Consider the following 21444-nt stretch of genomic DNA (forward strand, 5'->3'; position numbering starts at 1 on the left):
GATTTCAACCTGCCCTGTCTCCAAACCAATTTTCAAGGGACGTGACAAGTCAGATCTGCAGATAAATTCAGCGAGTTCAAGGTATGTACAAAGTCATTACCCTTACATCAAAAGTTGAAACTACTGTACTATTATCCCTTAAATAATAGTTGAGCATCTGCGGCATAAATATCATGCATGGGATATTAGAAACCCACAAAAATCACAGTACATAGATTGATTGAATTTTCAGTTTTGCACACTCCTAGAATTATACAGAGAGGTTTCACCTGTGAGAAGGTGGAAGGCTTCAGGTTTCTTACTTTTTCTACCATTAAGAGTCGATGATATCACTCATATCACTAAAAATAGCAAGAGCCATGTTTCTTACTTTTTAATTTCTAATAACTCTTTGATACCTTTCATAGATGAGCTAGGATTTTTTTGTTTGATACATTTCATACTCTTTGATACCAATCTGGACTGTATTGCTGCATCTAGAATAGGGTCAAACATAAGAATCAGAAAATGTACTCATGTCTGGTATAGAGTACTAATTAAACTACATTTACCATTACTACAAAAGCATTAAATTTCTCGAAAGCAACTTGTGACCAATGAGTTTATTTTTTATCTCAATGAATATTTTTCATAGATGAGCTCAACTGATGTTGAGATGAGCGAGAGTCAGGAAAATAATATGAAACAAAATGAAACGGAAGGCAGCGCTGAGGTAAGGCAATGAATATAAAATGATGTTAATGCACTTTACCATATTCCAGTTAAATATATATGACTACTATTCATAGATGAGCTCAACCGCTGGAGATGTAGGAGAGGTTAAAGAAAATGATGATAAACATAGTGACATGGTAGGCAGCCCTAAGGTAAGGCAATAAGATCATATGCGGTTAATGCACATTATCACATTCCATTTTTAAAAAGCACTTCTTCATTTTGATGACTATCGTTCTATTTTTTAACTCTATATGATTACTGTTTATAGATGATCTCAACCGTTGAAGAGGTGAGAGAGATCAAAGAAGATGATAATAATCAGAGTGACATGGTAGGCTGCGATCAGGTAAGGCAATGAATAGAAAATTAGGTTAATGCACTTTAAATAAAGCAATTCACTATCTTTTTATTTTTTAACTATATTATGACTACCTCTCATAGATGAGTTCAACCGATGGAGATATGGGAGAGATTACCGAAAATGATATTGACGATACTAAAAAATACATCATGTCGTTCCCTCCCAAGACCAAACTCGTCCGGATTGATGACGCATGCTTGAAGCCCACTGATTTTGAGGAATGCTTATTTCCAGACGATGGATGGTTGGATGGAGACGTAAGTATACATTTTCACATTTATGTATATGTAAATCAATGTGCTCATTTGACGCAACAATTTTCTTTGAACTACAGTGCATTACTGCTTACATTTACTGCTTGAGAGTGAAAGAACATCTAGCTACCAGGGCTGGTGGAAAAGTGTGGTTAGAAAACACACATGTTTCAAACTTAATGAAACATATGGGGGCAAATCCCATAAGTGTGAAAGATCCTGCCACTATTATAAAACGTGTTCATAACTACCTACAACATGACATGGTAAGTTCAGCATACCTATTTGACTTCAATTTGAATATAGATATTATTTTCTACCACTTACTTTTTTATTTGTCATCAGCTATTTATACCCATTCATGCAAATATGAGTCACTGGATGCTATGTAATGTCGATGTGCCCAATCGACGTATACAAATACTTGACTCCTTTGGTCCAAGCAAAGCCCGCCCCGACTTACAACGGACCGTAATCAACTAATATAATCTCTTACTTATCATATATTGTGTGAAATAATATCTATCTTATAATTAAAGCATGTCATTTCCTTTTTTATTTATAATAGCTACAAGGTCTTCAAAATCAGCTTGAACTTGCTGCTCAGATGAGTGAATTAAATCTAGGTGACAAATGGAAAGACCTAGCGGTAACTACATGGAAATGGGTGGAGTGTATTCAGAAACCATTACAGACAGATAGGTATGTTACATGAGTATTACCTTTCGGGACTATTCTAAAATTTCTTATACTTGTAGATTCATGTAGACCAATATTTGTTTACACTGTTGCAGCTCATCATGTGGTTTGTTTCTGCTAAAATTCATGGAAGAATGGACAGGCCAGGAACTAGCTCATCCTGTAACGCAGGTATTTTCACAACGGTTCAAAAATGATATTATATGAAGATCAATGCTTCCACTAATGATTCATAATACCTAATTTGCAGGATGGTCTCAAACTATTCAGGAAACAATTACCTTACATTCTGCTTAATACTGACTTAAATATTTTGAAAGGAAGACCAGAATTACCGCAGCCTGATCAAAAGGGAGAGGCAAGTGATGTCCTGATGTGGGAAGGTAATGGTCCTCCTCCGACTGAATTATCACAAGGATATCAGGTAGCCAATGCCACCTCACCTCCTTTCAAGATAATCAAGAAGTCGATTAACAAGGATGAAGCAGTTGCCAAACTTAGAAAATATATCCTGTCTGTTAATGACGATGAAGCCAAGACGTAAGTCAAACTTATAGGCAATGGGCCATTTTAAATTGTTATTATCTTTATCCAGTGGTTAACTCTCTGGCTTTTTTCGTAGACAAATTTGGGTTCAGAGCTCTAACCCGTATCCTCTTAGTATATCTCTTAAACAAATTAAAGACTTGTTAAAGGATACTAATGGTATGGACAAGGAATGTTTCAACATGGTTGTACGGGTTAACGCAACAGACGAAGCCCGGTTGTTTATGGATACTAATGATCACATTTTTGATCTCAGATTTTCCGTGAGTATTCATGATAAAATTCATCTTACATAGGTATGGAAATGTCCTGTTTTATCTAATAACTCTAATAATTCTTACTCTCAAATCAGACTTTAGTGGCTGACTCCTCCATAGACCCTAAGCAACGTTTACTGTTTGACGATAAGCGTGAGATAATGGCAAGGATATGTGACCACTGGCCAGGGATGTTGTACCATGTGTCAGAGTGCAACTCGGTAAGACTGCTATATTCTATTTTTGTTCACACTTACTATTCAAAATTCATGTTTGCATCTAATTTCCATGCACTCTGAACCCATAAATGATAAACTTATTGGTCTCTTGATTTGCATACTTGGTAAAATTTCATAATTCAATTTCATGCAGATCTGGTTACCATTTCGTACACATGGGCACTACTACATTCTGTTTCTGTTTGACATGGATAAACGAACAATTACTCTACTTGATCCCAGCCCTGAAAGGGAAATTGTTAAGCCAGGAGTTCATCACAAATATCTATTAAAGCTGAAAGAGATATCAATCTACCTAAACATTACTCTCCAATATGCAATAAAAGGCTGGAAAGATGATGTTTTCCATTGGCATCTCATCACACCATGTGTGTTGCCAACAAACCATGACAGGTTAGAGTCCATGTCATAAATTAATGGTTTTCAATATCTTCATTTTACAATTTCGCTAACAACAATGTGTACTTTCTATATAGCCGCATGTCAGGATTTTTGGTTCTAACATATATGCGGTGGTGGAATGGCAAAGAAGTTGTCCGAGCAGATGGCAAGGTGTGTATTGATTTCTGGTTCTAACATATATACTATAAATTTGAACTTTTGGGGGAGTACTGACTTATAATGCATGTCCAGGTTGCTTACGCCTTGCGGATCAAAGCGGTGGTACACATGCTATCCTACAGGGACAACGAGTGTGCTGACAACATCCCACAAATTGTTAGAGATTTAGTCAACATGGCAGGTCTAGATTTTTTTGTTTGAGAAGTTGCCGTATCGGCTATTTTGAACGCTTCCTGTAAAAGCCCTTTGCGGCTTTCATTTGACTGTTGGATAATGCTATAATCTGATTATATAGCAGTTGATGGTGCAACAAGTACTTAAGATTCCTACACTATGATGCAACAGTGTTTTAGACAAGTGTTGATTCACAACCTGTTAATTACCGGCTTCTTTTAAGGTGTAATGGTTATATGAATGTTTGATATGTCCTTCCATGTTTTTTGAAAAGATAGTAGTTTTCATGCTTGAATAACTATCATGGTTCTGTCACGACACTTCTCTGAATCCGTCTACTCCCAACATGTAATGATTCCTATAGTTTTCTAGCAATGTCTTAGTAGTTAGGATTAGGACACAGATTTACGGGCCCATTTAATTCTCAATTAAATTAATTGAATTCAGTTTCCATGATAGCAATTTGCTTTCTTGTTAAAGAAATAAATTAATGTTTCATCTGAATATACATCAAACGTAAGCTCACTATCTCTTGGGGAGCTTGCAAAAATAAATGAAAGAAGAAAAAAGATGGATACAACATGAACAAAATTTCATCATCTTGCTTTGAAGAAAAATGGATACATACCGCTGTAGACATATCTTCATTCCATCTACATGTTAAAAACCGGCAGTAGTATAGCCTGGACCTGGCCGCTCAGCACCACCAAACCCTGGCCCAACATCAGCTTCCCCAACTCATGTCCTGCAGCATATGGAAGTTATCGGATCTGTTAATAAATATATAGCACGATGCTACACTCAGCAAAAGCAGTGTATGAGTCATGTGCTGCGGGGCAAGTTCATCTTAATTGAGTCCGTGATAGAACAAAGCCATGTTGTTGTAGCTAAAAAGAAGGAAAACATAAGATTTAGTCTCAGGTTGAGTCATGTTGCCCAGTCTATTTTCAGCTAACCAGTGTATTACACAAAGTTAATGCATGTAAATGGAATAAATAGATATAAAAAGAACACCTCAATTAGTCCAACGTGCATTTTTTACGGTTGTTTTGATGTCCTACATCCTAAAAATGAGTTGTACGTGATACCTTGTGTGGGGCTGTCACGTATTGATTTGCAATTAGTCCATCTCTTCATAATTAATATGAGAGATCACCTTCCTTGTTCAAGAGGATTTATAATAAATACCTTCCAAAAATTTGGCCTCTTGCCCAGATTTGGCTCTACTCCCAGCCAAATTTCAAGAGAATTTATAATAAATACCTTCCTTATACAAACCCACAAATTACTAGCCAAATTTCGGCCTCTTACCCAAATTTCGATCTACTACTCCCAGCGACTCACCTGTCTTTTACAAATAGAAAGAAAACTCACGAATTTCACCCACTTGCCTATGTGTTAGCTCTACTCCTCCCAGACAATCAAAACGGCGAGCAAACCCTGACCTATGCAAACAGCTATCAGATAGAAATTTCGAAGGCCCCGTCGACAAATTGATTTGATTTCTGGTAAGTTCGACGAATCATTCATGTTTCTACCGCATAACTACCATCCGACAGTGGGAAAATCATTTGAGTACTACACTTATACCTTGCAGATGGATCCATCGAAACGATCGAGTGAACGTACTCCTTTCAAAGACTTATCCAACACCATCAGCACAAGTAACAATGATGATATATAATGTGTAAGTCAATCAACTTCTGATCAACAACTAATTATGTTGTGTATTTTATTAGGTGTTGCAGACACCAGCAATGGTGGGGAACCTACAGATAGAAAAGAACGCAATAGACAACGTCGACAGAATTATGCGCAGATGGATCCACAAAAGAAAGATGAGCTACTTAAGAAGCGTCGTGAATCCTATCAACAGAAGAAAGCTAAACTACAAAGCACACAATCTGTTACAGGCACACGACAGTCTGCACTCACTCAACTGGAAAGCACACCCGCTGTTAAAGGTGCACTAAACCACATGTTCCTTGGGTTTTTGCAATTTATAGCTCCTATGTTTAATTCATGACTGTAATGCAACTAATCCACGCGCTCCTTGGGTTTTCACCAGGAGCCACTGCTACGAACACGGAAAATGTTGCACCTGCTGAAAATGAGGCATACCAATTGCAATCACCTCATATGTCATCTCAATGGCAAGAAAGTCTCGTGACTGGTATGAAGGCACCTAAATTGTCCACAAAAAGTAGTGCAGCTATCTAATAATCCATATCTAATGTAGCTACATATGTGATATTTTTTCTGTGTAGAAACTATTGACATCAATAATAGTTGTATAGTTAAATGTCAGCACTTGCCACGGGTCCTCAAATTTCATTTCCAGTGCACACATATAATTCACAACTCACTATGAAAATTCAAAACGAATTAGGGATATCATAATGAACTAATACCGTATGCAATAACGAGACATCATTGTTGTGCATCTGCGTGGTTCCAAGTTATAGGTTTTGTAGTTACTCTTCCGCGGTAAGTCTCACACCTATGTTCTAGGCTGTCATAACTGTTAACTCAATAACCTATCCTTTTAGATGTATAGTTAAATGTCAGCACTTTGCCACGGTTCATAAAAAATATTTCTAGTTGCACATAGAATATAATGCACATAAATATTTAATGATTCCAACACATCGAGTCAATAGAGAGAACATGCATTGCTACAGGAGCACGAGAAAGTTGGAGCTGCATTTTATCGAAAGGATTTGACTATAAAATCTTGGCCTATCCTCCCTCTTTCAAAGACACCCTTATCATATCAACTAACACGTGTTGTCAGAATGTCAGGCAAGCTAGAACCAATAGTAAAGCCATGCAATCATAAGCAAGTTGACAGTAGGTCCCTACCGCTCTCTCTTTCTCATTCCTGAACTTGAATGGCTTCAAAGTTAACCATAGACCTAGGCCCTACATAGACCCATCTGCCAATCTACAATATAATGTATATCCCATAAGGGAAATAGAATAGATTTTCTACATTTGTTGCACAACATTTTCTTGGTTTTTAGCATGCAGAGGCAGTGGAACAAGTTTCTTGAACAAACCAAGAGATCACTCCCCGATTTCCATTAAAAAAACCAAACATTCTACAGAGTTCTTCACCACAACACATATACCACCATCAACGCAACAAAAACAAAAAAAAAACTAAGTTACTATAGCTTCAAAAGAGGAAACACTTAAAAGAGAACCAAACATGACACTTTTACATGCCACAACCAAGCAAACTGCCAGAAGTAAATGTCTAGAACCGAACATCTTCTTTCTTCCCAGAGCAACGATGAACCACATATCCTTTTTTTGGACTCTTTTTACACAACTTCAAATTCTTCACCCTCCTTCTTGACCTATTCTCAAAAGTGACCAAGTGTGTCACAAGCTGCTACAAGCTGGTGTGCACATACTTGCATCACAAACTTCCATGAAATATAAGACTTTGACTTTGAGGGCTACCAGCGTAGTCAGGCCCATGGCAAACGGAAGACATGCCTGTGAAAGCATAATCGGTTGTCCTTATGACATACAGTCCTTGATCATCCAAAAAAAAACTGGTGAAAGTGGCATAAACTTCAGCCTAAGTGTAAAAATATGTTTACATCGAGCCTTCATGTTGTCCAGATTTAATATCCACTGGTGTCCGTAAGAGAACATGATTTTACCTCCAAAAATAAATACTTTTTTTCACCCCTAGAATTCTTACAGAGGTAATACATGTATAGTAATTCACCCAATTATTCAAGCCACAAAAATAACTGGACATAATATTAGAAAACCTGTATTTCCAAGCACTCAGTAAGTCAGTAATGAAAAATATAGTAATGTTTAAATCATATGACTCTACAAAACGTTGTGGCATACAGTGTGACACACTCTTATTAGGCTTTTTTTGCTCAAGTATGGAAGGACAACCAAGAAGTAAGAGAATGACACAAAAAAAAGATTAAAAATGCATGCTGCGATATTTACTATTTGTTATGACATAAAGTGTGAGACTCGTGTGTATAATATAAAAACAACATAGAATAGCTTGGTCGGTAAAAAATTGACCCTACAACGAAAATAACTGATGTCATTTCCTTTTACGACCTATGCCATGTACTACCGATTATATCCTAGACAACGATTCTGTGAAAGGTATTTCCTTGAATATTCTCAACGCTAAAAGCAGATCAGATACTACTTATTTACTTGAGAAGTAACACAGTTAATTTGAAACTACTACAGGTCTATAACAATAGAGCAAAATCCTAGCAATGAGCCTCATCTTCATTAAGGATGTGTCAAAGCATTACCACACATAGGAGCACCACATTGTCCTACAAAGGAGACAACAAGAATATTTGAGGTATAGGACTGACTAAATTGACCTGAGATGCATGAATCCAGTGGTATAAGCCAATAAATAAAAAGGATCTCGGCGCACCGTGAGGCTAATGCAGAACTTGCGAATTTGCATCACCAAACTGGTCAAAGAAAAGATATATAGAAGATTCAATTTTTTGCATCACCAAACTGGCCTAAAAAAAATATATAGAAGATTATGCTTTTTTGCATCTCTTGCCAAATAATACACGTAACTTTTTAAAGAACAACGTATCATCTTGATGATATAGTAATTATATACTTAAAAAGGATCATCCTCGATGAATTTGTATTACCTAAACATCAGTCTCAATGAATTTGTATTACCTAAACATCAGTCTAGCTGTGGAACCAGCTGCCTCCTCTTCACACCAGGTTCTCATTTGCTGCGGGTAGATCACCCAACCAACAGCTGAACAGACCAGGAAAAAATCAACACCAGAGAGAACAAGAAAGTTGTAACAAACTAACAACGGAAATTTTGAGATACTAATGTAAGCTTGAATCACCTGATTAAAAAACCCGTCTTGATGTTATTGTTTCATTTCGATCCTGAAGCAAAATGGTAAGGCGAAACAAACATAATTCTTTTCAGAAGAGGTCCGAATTTATTAAAATAATTTCCTGTAAGCTTCAGACTTTACAATTAAACCATCCCAGATCAAATGCTATCAAAGATCCAGTGTGGACATATAGTTTATGGCACATCAAGTAAATAATTGATAATTGTGTAGAAAGTATTGCACATAAATCAGAATAGTATAAATGCTCGTGTGTTGCCACGGGGCTCAAAGTATCTTTGATTGGCACAATATATAAAAGTACTGCACGTGAAGATATCCGAGCTAATTTAGGAGAGCCGCCCCCGGCAAGGCGAGCTGGCAACCCAGCAGTGGCGGAGCTTGGAAGAAAACAATGGGCGGGCCAAGGTAAACAAGAGCACTTTTTATTTCCTTAAATGATACCACTACACTGGAAGTTGCTAGTTATTACTAAATACTTTTGCTCTCATTGATTGCAAAATATCACAGATTAACACATATATCTATCAAATTGATAACAAAGAAATAGGGGAAAGAAAGAAAATTAGCTGGACATGGAGATTAGAGATGGGTAGGGGCTAGAATGCTAGATACGGTGGCAGGCTGCATCTGCCAGCTGCTAGCGACGCTCCCTGGTTGAGTGCTGGACCTCTTGCCGGCGCCCCATGTCCATGTCTGCGATGACGTCCTGCCCGCATGGCTACGGGCGGCGCTGCTGTTTGCCAGGCCAGTGCTGCTCAACTCCTCCTCCCGGCCCCTATCCATGTGCCTAAATTTCTGAACCTAGCTTCCTGGCAAGCACCGCTCCATGGCGAGACAGCCAGACATGCTGTGACTGTGAGGCTGGTGGCAGGGTAAGGGCTCACGGGAAGCGTTGCTACTGGACTGGGCCAGTCCTAGGTAGCCATATATTTCAGAAATCATGGGCGGGCCACGGCCCAGTTTGGCCCTAACGTAGCTCCGCCAGTGCAATCCAGCAGACCACCGGCAAGGTGATCGTTCCCTGCATTCACGAACTTCTTAATTAACGTATAGAGAAGGCAAACTATAGTTAAGTTCATGTATATATTATGTAGTTATTTAGCAGAAACAATATTCTCCGAAAGATGAATAAACATGGGTTTGGACATAGGAATCTCACTACAAAAGAGCATACTTTTATTTGGAAGAGAGCAACATCAGATACAAACCTCAGCGAGAAAAGAGCCAAGCAGTGTTTCATACTTCTCAAGTGAGCAAGTTTTATCATATAAGTTGTAGAGTTTAAAAGGTATTGGAAATGACTCCTATTATGTGTAGACATCATTTGGCGTGCTAATTCAGCAAGCCAATGAGGTAAGCTTTTCTAAATAGTATGCAAATTAAACAGAGCTTTGCACGAGATATCTTCTAAGATGAGCAACTACTGTACTAATCAGTGTGTTTTTCTCACCTGGCGTAGTGAACTCGGGGACGCATATGGGTAGAGGGAGAGCAGTGTTGGCTCACGGGGCCAAATACCGAGCCGCCGCGGCAGCTCCGGATGGCACAGCGGAACCACCACCTCCATCATAATTATTGTCCATTATAGATTGTTCCAATTACACAACCACGACATGTAAAATCTAGCAACAGAGGGTCTTAGCTATCACATAGATATGTTAAGCTCTCATAAATAATAATATAGTCAAGACACAACCAAAGAAGTGTCAATAATAATAACACAATTCTGGGGTGTGTGTGTGGAGGGGGGGGGGGGGACAGTGGAGAAAAAACTGTTTATGAACAAGCAGGTCCTTTCGATACTCTTCCTCCAAGGCATGCATTTCAGCCTCGATGCTGCTCAACTTATCAGCAAGATCTATCACCATGTATTCTGATTCATCAGTTTCATTCTTGTTGTTCACATTATGACCTGCCAATGTGAACATTTCAGTCTAAGCGGAAACAACATAACATGTCTATAGAGAAAAATACACTGATGACAAATAAATAAAAAACAAATGGGAGCTCTATCATGCAACTCATAGCCTCAACACATTGCAGAAAACACAGTTAACAAAATAGTCACAGAAGAACAAAGACCGCAGTAACTTGTATTTCCAAAAGCAATTTGGATCATAAGTATATATACAACACTGAATCGAACATTCTGAAGCTTCTTTTATATTCAATCACAAGTTTATACTATTATGGAGAAATATAATTAAATAACAGGCTTATTATATGCCATCTTAGTCTTTCACGGCACAAGCACAAATAAACACACCGGATTGACCCGACTAAAAATAATAGGAGTAGCAAGCTTTTCGGTACAGAAAATATTAATGCACAACATAGAAATACAATATCCACAGTCCATTTTCAATAAAAGGACATGTCAAAGCAGTGAAACAGAAACAGAACGGATGCTAAAAATTTACAGGGATTCAGGAAACAAAGTCGCATTGCTTACAATCTGTTCCCTTGCCTTGATTACCGTCTGTTGCCTTTCCTTGCTCACCATCTGCTGACACTTCAGAGCACTTCCTTGCTAATTCTACAGAAGCCATCTGTTGAAATTGCCTGCAAAGGAGGTATGTAGTTTATCACAAGATATTTAGCTAAATATAAATTTCCAACATACGTTTCAGCTAGCAGGTAAAGCAAATAGTACCAAATGGACATAAACACAGAAAAGCAGAAGGGTGATTCTGTAAGACCCGTCTGAAGAATTAAAAATAACTAAGCAGTGTTCCTCCACGTGAGTTGTTTGCCATCTTTATATTAAAGGATCTTAATAATGCCTTCAGACTACAACAAATAATTGAATTATGAGAAACAATGCTCCAGAGTCCAGACTTCATATATCAAAGTAATTCTGAGGATCCACACAAAATGAAGCAATGAGCTAAACCGTTCCCGCACAGTTTTACAAAGTTTAACATAAAACAAACTATAGGAAAAGGCAGGCGCCAAAACAAAGTTCACCACTACACAGCTACTTACTCCATCACCAACGCACATTCCAATAACCAAAGAACAAACTTTTCAGGATCACCACCAAAGCGTGATAACCAAATTAGTTTGTCAGTCCGCCAACAGCTGACGCCCAGCCATGACAACGTGAGCAAGCCTAATTGTTCAATTGTAATTTGAGCGCTAGCCGATGACCATGGTTTTTTACAGTACCAAAGCAAACAACAGATGCAGCACCAGCCGCAGCTGATTGCACTTGCAGGAAGCGACATGGAGTTGTCACAGGAAAACAAAAAACACATACCTTATCCTTGCATTCATTTCAAGCATCTGGCTGATGAACTCGTCTCTGAAACAACCAAGCGCAGGCGCATGCAAATTTTAGTCGGTGCCAGAAACATCATCCTACTGGAGCACAACAGAAACAACCAATAAAGATAGTTCATCCTGCTCACCTCTCACTGTCTTCCTTGCTCTGTAGAGACATTACATCAAGCACCCAAAGCGCAACCCCGCCAATGCAAATCATACACACACCGCGTCATGTTAAAGCAACATGCTAGTAGGACCCTGATTCACTGCGATTTTCGAGATTTCTGACCTTAAGCTCCTCCAGCTCGGAGCCCACATTCGTTATCTCCTCCTGGAGATGCGAGATCGTCGCCTAAACGTACATCGAACCAAAATCAGGCGAACTGGGCACTAAGAAACGGAGATGCAATTCACCGATTCGGGGTGAGGGAGGAAGATGTGGAAAGACCTCGAGCGCCTGGATGGTAGCGGCGGCGCGTTATCCCCCGTCGACCCCCAGCCACGCCATGCTTCTCCCGCGACCTCGACATCGGGCTGCCGGACCGGTCCTCTTCCGCGCCTCCTTTCCAGGGCCGGACCCGCGCGCCGGTTCCGCCCCGAGCTCCGTCCTCCTTGAGCTCGCGCGGAGGAGCTCCTCAATGCCGATTCATCGCCCATGCCTCCGCCCGGCCGCGCCGGGCTTGGGCGGCTCTCTCCTCCACGCATCGGCTGCTTGCGCCCGCCGACGCCCACGCGCCATGGACGCCGCACGACGCAGCGCCCGTCATGTAGCTCATGCTCCTGCGAGCTCCCCATGGACGCCGCGAGCTCTCCACCGCCGCTCCTGCTCCGCCGCCCACACGCCGCCCTAATCTTCTGTTTCTATCACGGGGGGAGGATGACGAGCTCAGGGGCGAGGGTTTCGGGTGCTGGTTTTAGGTTCCATCCCGCGTTAACGATCTGGTAGCTGGGCTTCGGCCCAGTTAAACCCACGCGGAACGACGAAGCGACCCACGCGGAACGACGAAGCGAACGACCAAAATCTTGACGTATTGGTATCTTGACGTATAGTCTGCCCCTGTGCTTTGTTAACCGTCATGGCAGAATAAGTTTCGCCATGACGGTTAACAAAGCACAGGGGCAGACTATACCTAATGCCGGTATCTACTTGCCTGAGCCGGTGTTCTCTCACGGGCAATTGTATGTCGCGCTATCTAGATCAACCTCTAGAAAGAACGTGAAGGTTCTTGTCATCCCAGATGCTGATAACAAGAAAAATAAATCTGATGAAAGCAAAAAGAAGAGACGTCATGTCGATACCTACACGAAGAACATCGTCTGGAAGGAGATACTTACATCTTAGGTGAGATACTTCACACTTGTACTATTTGTCAAATATATAGTCCTATCTTGAATATGTACTAATACAAATCGCATGTCATTTGTGCAGGCAATAGTCTAGGTTGTTCTCGTTTTTAGAATTCCGCACCACCATGTTGGGTGAACTATTTGAAACTGAGAGGACTTTTTGTCACGAATGTCAGAACTTCAATAAATTTGTTGCTAATGCAACTGATAGAGATGAACATGACTTCCGGAGCTAACCGGGGAATGTGTTTGTTTGTTTGTTTGTTTGTTTGTTTGTTTCAAAAGCATATGCTTTCTTCATAGATATTAAACACCCCACTCGGCCTAGAATATATTCTTAAAATAACATAAGTTGTTTGGTTGATGTGTGTTTCACTGTTGACAGTAAATATATTCTTAAAATGAAGCAAAATAAGATAAAAGAAGAAGAATAATAGGTTCCAAATTAGCTAGGATCATATTAGGTTCTGCATATACTGCTACTCCGCAAAAGATATGCAAAGACGAATGAAGCATAGAGACAACCTGCAGTACCAACTACAAAAAATTGTCCAGATTGATTGTATAGCATAAATAGCACCACCAGTTTACCAAGAATCAAAAGTAGCAGCTTACTCAATCCACCAGTTTAACTCTAAGCACCTTTTACCAGACATATATTTGCACCATAAAATAATTATTTCAGGAAATAGGCTTATGTACATATACAAGCAGTCAAGCATCACGTACTAAAACTAAAAATGCTTATATACATTGATGAGTAATCCTTGGAAGAGGGACAATTTACAAAAGTAAATTCTGACATGATTCTACTATATGGTGCCTTATGGTCTAATACTGGCTTTGTAAACAAAACAAATGGTGGTTGTTATGATGGACACGGTTGAAAACAGGATCAGCTGAGCATCAAACAGAAAACTAGAATCACACTTTTTTATTGTACATAGCTGAAGCAATGACACTGAAACTAAATGCAACCAGGAGCCTTATACGCCATAGATTAAACAAGTACTAAAATGGTCTGAGATCATCATGTACATAAACAGTGTGAGCCAATGGTAATTACTAGGCTGGAATATAACATAACATTAGTAGGCAGCCTGACTTACTTCAAATTGAGGAGATCTCCAATATTTAATAAGGTCCTTCCAATCAGCTTCACAAATTCTGTCATCACGTTTTTTCAATAGCTGTTCATTAGTCAATTCAGCATCAAACATTGTTTTATTTAAATCTGCCTGCCGTTCCTTTCATTTTGTGTGTGAAGTGTTATCAATATATCTCAAAGTAGTTCAGTCCACCTCATAAAATGCCTGTTAAAATGAGAGAAAGGATGATGCTCAGCTAGATGGCTTTAACCAGAACGTATAAGATGTAAATTATGTACTGGAATACCTTTACGTCATCCCATCATCATGCACAAGTTTAGCATCGAATTCAGCAACCCTTTGTCCCGAAAGCACAAGTTTAAGCTCAATGTTCCTGCAGTTGGTTTGCCCAATCATTATGCACAAATTTTAGCCCACGGAAAGAATATAAGGCAAGAATAAGTGAAAACAAAGGACCTGACCTGTGATCTCTCAGAGCAATGACCCATAGACAGAATTAAACAAGTAATGATAGAACACTTGGATTTGACGCCCCCTGTACTCCATGAGTTGGTGATCTTCGTGTGATGAATGATGTCAATTCCATGTAATCCAACAGATTTTGTGATATATGGATGGATGCTATTAAATCTGTATGCATATGCATATGCCTCCGATTCAGATTCAACACCTATATAACAAAATAAGAAGTATGCTATACAATTAAATTTGTATGCAATGTTTAAAACACTACTTGTACAGAAGCATGTCTGCAGTTCGTTGATAGAATAGGAGTGCTAACCTACAGTAGCACATCTAAGTGATTCAGCTGAAATAACCAGAACCAGGTACTGGCCAGAAATTAACAGCTCATGAACATAGCACCACGCGCTGTCTTAGCACCTGCTGGTTCATCGTAAATGTATATTCTCTTAGTTCCCGCAGAACGTCGTTCGCTGCTTCTAGGTTCCAGCGGCAGTTGCTTAAGGTCGGTCGTTACATGATCTGATCCTTATGGCCAACACCAATCTGCAGTCTAGGTTGAGTTTGCTACAGAGATTAGAGATGAAGCTAGAATACGCGTTCAACTACCACCCATCTTTCTTCTTCTCTGCCACTGATTCAAATAGTGTCTATGCATACATGCGTGCTTTCCATTCAGTTCAACAGTATAAACAAAATTCAGCAATAATAGATGGAGGGGAAGAAGAAAAAGCTTACCGGCAATAGCTGGTTCGGGAGGTGGCCGGGAGCAGCATATCGAAGAGGTTGCCGGCGGCAGGAGCTTGGGGATGTCGCCGCGAACATCAGCTTTCGAGGTGTCGCCGGCAGCAGCTCAGGGGTGGACGCCGGCAAACGCACCTCCAGGAAGGCGACCGCTAGATCTTCCTCATCACACCATCCGCGGCCGCCGCCGAGCACCACTGTGGCTCCATCTTGCGATTCCCCTCCGTCCGCACGAACATCCATCGACGAGCTCGTTGCCTCCCCTGCCATGGGCTACCTCGCCGTGGCCCGGCCAGCCACAGGACGAGCGCGGGCATGGCGTCCGGCCGGCCGGCCGGCTGGCCGGCGTGGACCCTGCCGCCGTGGCGTGCTCCCTCGTCTGGTGCTCAGTGCCGTGGTCACTAGGAGAAACTAGAAAGAATGGGGAATATCAGTGGGCAGCGTACAGTGGTTGTGGGGAGACCGATCTGTTTGGTTCATGGATTTGTTTCAGCCAGGTGAGTTTCAGCCATACGGTACAGTTACGGTATTACACAGCGTATTTTGGGGTCAAAAAAAGTTAAAAGATCTGTAAAGGGAGGAATAGGGCAAATTATAAAGAAATTGGTGTAATGTGTGGCAAATAGTAAAACATAAAGTAATGTGTGGCAAATTATAGAGGTTCAAAGTAATGTATGGCAAATTATAAAATATCCCTTGTTTATAGACCCCAACAACTGGAAGTTGCTGGGTAGCTTCTCGTCAATTAGAGCTTACCTATTTATGGCCTTATTTTTGGAGACCGCCAAAGTTTATACCCCTCTAGCAATATCTTCTTATTTTAGTCTCATGCTATTATGAAAAACTTATTTTACAATAGATTGCTCTCATGAGCTCGACCAAATGTATCTTTGCTTTTCATCATCATAAAGAACCACTGTAATAGTTAAGTATATCATGTACTTCTGATAAATGTTGAAAGCAACATATTTTATTTCTCAATGGTTACCCCTGCATTGGAAAAGGAGAAACCATGCAGAAATTTCAAACCCACTTCACCGGTAAAACAAAATGTCAAATGGTTATCCCTGCATAGGAAAACCAAACATCCATAGCAAATGAGGTATTTGACGTATGCCAAATCAAAAACTCCTCAATGCTTCACCATGCTCATCCTTAGACAAAAACAACATAATTTTCTGAAGCTCAAACTGCATTAAACTGAGACTAACACACTAAATAAATTTGCAGGTGACTAAATTTAGTTTTCAGATAACAATCTGTTTACACAAATATCAAATGAATAAAAGGCAATAGTGACTTCATTACAACAGTGACTCCATTACAACAGGCAACAGTGCCTTCCTTATTTATGCAGCTTGCAACAATGCATTCTAATGCACCTCGAATTCTACATTAAGTTGGGTCTTCTGGAATAGTGATGCACAGTATATCCCCTTCATTGTAGTCTAACAGTGACATCCTGCAATACAAAAAAAAAAGCCCTGAGACGATAACTTTCAAAATTTCACCTAGAAACCTAGAAATTAAATCACCTAGAAAGATTCTATCATACTTTTCGAAATTTCATGTGTGATATTTTAATTATATATGTGTATTGAGAAAAATAATTTGATGACCCGTGGCAACGCACGGGCATTTGTACTAGTAATTGAAAATTGCTTCTGATTGCACCGAGCGAATTAAGCAGTCCACTCCCAATTTGCTGGGGTTAATTCCAAAAAACCACCAAATTATAGCGTAAAGTTCGAAAAAACATTGGTATTCGGCGAAATTGCAAAAATCCAACAATATTGCGCGAATTTGTTACAATGTCCACTGATTCTCTTTTTTAGTCGCGTTAACTGTTAAGACAGAATCTGATAGGGGGGGCCACCGTCACTGGCGATGTGGCAAATGAGACAACTCTATAGGGCTATAAATATTACATAGGCATAAATCTTGGGGTTCTTTTTTGTAATTTTTCAATGCGGCAAATGAGGGGGTCGAGGACGACGAGCGGCACAGAGGTAGTCGTGGCCGGCGCGCGTCACGAATTGAGGCTGGCTGCACCCCCGCCGACGGGAACGGTGCCATGGGGACGCACAGTTCGCAGCGGCTACCGGCGATCTGGGCTACAACGCTGGTGCGGAATGCCGACCGGGGACACATGCGAGCGTGGGTGGGGTCGCACCGGCGACTATGTGCTTCAGCGTTGGAGCGGGATGCCGACCGGGGACACATGCAAGGGTGGGGAGGGGCGGCGCCGGCGATTGTCTGCTGCAGCGCTGGTGCGGTACACCATCCGGGGATGATGGCAAGGGTTGGAAGGGGCGACACCGGTGACCTTTGGCTGTAGGGCTGGTGCGGGACGGCCAAGGACTATAACATATACACTGTGGATGATTCTGTAGCACACGTACTGTAGCATATACACTGTAGTATGTCATGTTCATGTTCATATGTCCAACGATTTTTGTTCCAATGGAAAAAAACTAGGCGCATATCACGGTTACTGTTCATCATGGGCATGTCATCGGATCTCGTTCCGTAGATGGGTGGGGGGGGGGGGGCATTGGCGCTGGTGGGTTACATCGTTGAGGGGAGGGAAAACATACTAAAAAAGAGGAGAGTACCGCATGCGAGCGCGCTGAGCGATGGTGGACCCAGCAACGACTGTGGCCGTGGAAGTCGGGGGAGAGCAGTGACCGCCGGTGTTTCTCGGCGATTTTGACAAAAATAATCTAAAAGTGAAAGAAAAGCACAGGCTAACCCTCTGGCCAAACTATTTCACTGGACTAACCTTTTTGTGTGGCGTCCTCCCCATCGGCGCCACACCTCACTGCGTGGCGCCCATGCGAGCGGCGCCACACATGCTGCCACATCGGCTGGTTAACGGCGCGCAGCGTCGACCGCGCCACGTCGACACGGATGTGTCGCTCTGCTCGCATGGGCGCCACACAGTGAGGTGTGGCGCCGATGGGAAGGGCGCCACACAAAAAGGTTAGTCCGGTGAAATAATAAGAGAGTCAATCTTTGCTTTTCTTTCACTTTTAGGTTATTTTTGTCGAAATCGTTTCTCCGACACAGCGAGCATGCGAATTTTGGCGGTCTTCAGATGGTTCACCGTGAATGCGATAATGGAAAAGAGAAAAATGATTAGCGATAAGAACTGGGCTAAGTGGACATGGCTGGTTTGAGATTCGTATATGTGGCAGTCGAACAAGCTGGTCCAGCCCTAGGAGCATACGACCCAGGTCGTATAGGATTCTTTTCCCAGGAGGAGGATCACTATGTCTATCGACATGGGAAAGTTTTCAGTTTCCTATGTGTGCTCTAGAGTCAACCTCAGTGAAGCTAGTCCCCTATGAACAACTTGCGTCATACTATTACACATGTCTCGAGACGACAAATAATTCAAATCAAAAGTGTGGCATAAGATAGCCAATTAAAACCAGAAAAGCATTGTGATCCCCATTTGCTGCACACCATAGATGTATCAGCAAAATTGTGTTCTAGACAGAAATGAGAGATGTATGAACCGATATGTCCAATTTATTGAAATCTATTCTTGTTTATGCTGCTATGAGTATAAAGCCAAAACAGATGGTCACACACGGTAGGTCGAGTGAGACACGACCTGAAGGTAGAAGTAGAACAACAAACGAGAGAGGAAGCCGCTAACAATGTACCTTTGCCAATTTAGCTTACTTTTTTTAGCACCTATAGCGGCTACTGCTGTGCACAACCTAGTTTCTTTGTTTTGGATAAGGGAGCATTGCCCAGTCTCTGCATCAATTGATGCACACGGTTTTTTTTATTAACTAGAAGTACGAGTTCAACATAATTCAACCATTACAATCAATCAAAGGGTAGAGTCGATACTAAAATTAACTAAAAGAAAACACGGCCTGTAGAAAAGCTATCCATTGGCTATTCTATTAAGATGCCGCTACCCCTGGAAAAAGCTGTCCTGAGCAACCACCAACATTCGGTTGCACCCAGTAACCATATCCTCCCGCAACTTCAACAGAAGAAGGAAAGTCCATTGTTGAATCCAATGAGCAGCCCGTCGGATAACCTGCAAAAAATTAGCATTCCTGTTAAAAATGATATCATTGCGGCTTGTCCATATCGACCAACAAATCGCGGAAACGCCAATGTGAATCTTTTGCTTATCGGTCTTTGGTACTGCATTCAACCAATTACCAAACATATTAGTAACATTGGATGGTGGAGAAATATTATAAGAGAGATAAATCATACGCCAAATCAATTTTACAAATGGACAACCGATGAACAAATGATTAACGGTCTCTGTAGAATCACAAAAACAATATTTTTGACACCCATTCCACTTCCGTTTAGCTAAATTGTCCTTAGTAAGAAGCACTTTATTACTAAAAAACCACATGAAAATCTTAATTTTAAGGGGAATCTTTATTTCCATAGATATTTCCTGAGATATACAGTATGTCCATTCATTAAATCAAGATACATAGACTTGACTGAAAACACTCCAGAATCAGTAAGTAAACACTTATTCTTTAGCTCAAGTACCTCAATCCCAAGCCCGCCTTGATCCTTAGGCCTACAAATTATGTTCCATTTCGATAATCTATACTTCTTCTTGTTTTCATCAGATTGCCAAAAGAAATTTGATCGATAGTAATCTAGTCGCTTCCAAACTCCATCTGGGATTTCCAGAAAGGAAAGTATAAACATGGGTAAACTCGTGAGTACAGAGTTAATCAACACCAGCCTATCACCGTAAGAGAGCATTTTGCTACACCAACAACCTAACTTAGAAACAAATCGACACTCAATGGGGTTCCACTCGGCATTTCTTAGTGTTCTATAATGTACAGGGATTCCCAAATATTTAAAAGGTAAGGATCCACACTCACACCCAAAAATATTTCTGTATTGGTGTTCCATATCTTTAGCCTTTTCAAAGCCGAATATTTCACTCTTATGAAAGTTGATTTTTAAACTAGATAACTGTTCAAAGATACACAATATCAACTAGTTCCTGAAGTAAATATTTCAGGGAGGTGCGGTAAGCAGTGCTGCAGAAAGGTGAAACAAGAATACGTTCTTGAACACTTGACGCCTCCTCAAGGAAAAAAATAGCTGGCTATAGCTTTGCTATAGCACCGCTATAGCTTCTAGGACAGCCTTCTGCTGCGCTAAGCCTGTTTCGTCCGCTATGGACGCTAAGTCCGCTAAGGTGCCTCTAATTACCGCTAAAGAGTATAGCCGCTAGAGGAGCTATAGCGCCGCAAACAAAATTGCTCCATCACATTAGAACTTGAAGCCTAATGCATGTTTTCATTGGCCGAAAACCAAGCCCTCGATGCATAGTCAATTGCTTACATCCATAACCTAGCCATTCCTCTCATTTTCGCTCGGTAGCTAGCGAAGGACTGAATCCTGATGCAGCTAGAGCAATCCACGATCTCTAGCACCAAGCTGGTTGTGCTCCACGACTTCTACACCCAGGCCGTGGCAACCGTGGCTAGGGAGACATGGGTTGAATTGAGACGACTGAAAACACCGTGATGTCTTATCCTGAAACTCAAGATGGATTGTCGCAACTCCTATATCCTTTACTCTTTGTTCCTCGGTGTATTGGTTCAGATGCCAGACAGTAGAACCACAAAATTAATTTGTATACAGAAGCTTGTTTGTCTATTCAAGAAATAGAACTGCTACATTGAGGCTTGCTTCTCTATCCTTTCCTCTTTGTACTATATTTCTATATGTGGAACAAATGCGACCTGCCTATTCAATTCCATTCAACCCCTTGTCATTTTTTTAGAAATAA

The 21444-nt window shown here is 40.8% G+C and overlaps 1 long non-coding RNA gene across 3 annotated transcripts; it reads right to left on the bottom strand.

Annotated features, from left to right (window-relative positions):
* Window positions 1–13069: 13069 nt before the first annotated feature.
* On the bottom strand, window positions 13070–15202 carry LOC124649185. Of its 3 annotated transcripts, none has more exons than XR_006986558.1 (4): window positions 14894–15202; window positions 14719–14805; window positions 14433–14636; window positions 13070–13217 (listed from the first exon to the last, which is right to left on the bottom strand). It is a non-coding gene; the product is annotated as an uncharacterized LOC124649185 (long non-coding RNA). The 3 variants fall into 3 exon arrangements; XR_006986559.1 differs by lacking the exon at window positions 13070–13217 and adding an exon at window positions 13393–13479; XR_006986557.1 differs by lacking the exon at window positions 13070–13217 and having other exon boundaries at window positions 14267–14636.
* Between the last annotated feature and the right edge of the window lie 6242 nt (window positions 15203–21444).

Source organism: Lolium rigidum, chromosome 4 (genome assembly GCF_022539505.1).
Source record: "Lolium rigidum isolate FL_2022 chromosome 4, APGP_CSIRO_Lrig_0.1, whole genome shotgun sequence".
In the NCBI taxonomy this organism is placed as follows: Eukaryota; Viridiplantae; Streptophyta; class Magnoliopsida; order Poales; family Poaceae; genus Lolium; species Lolium rigidum.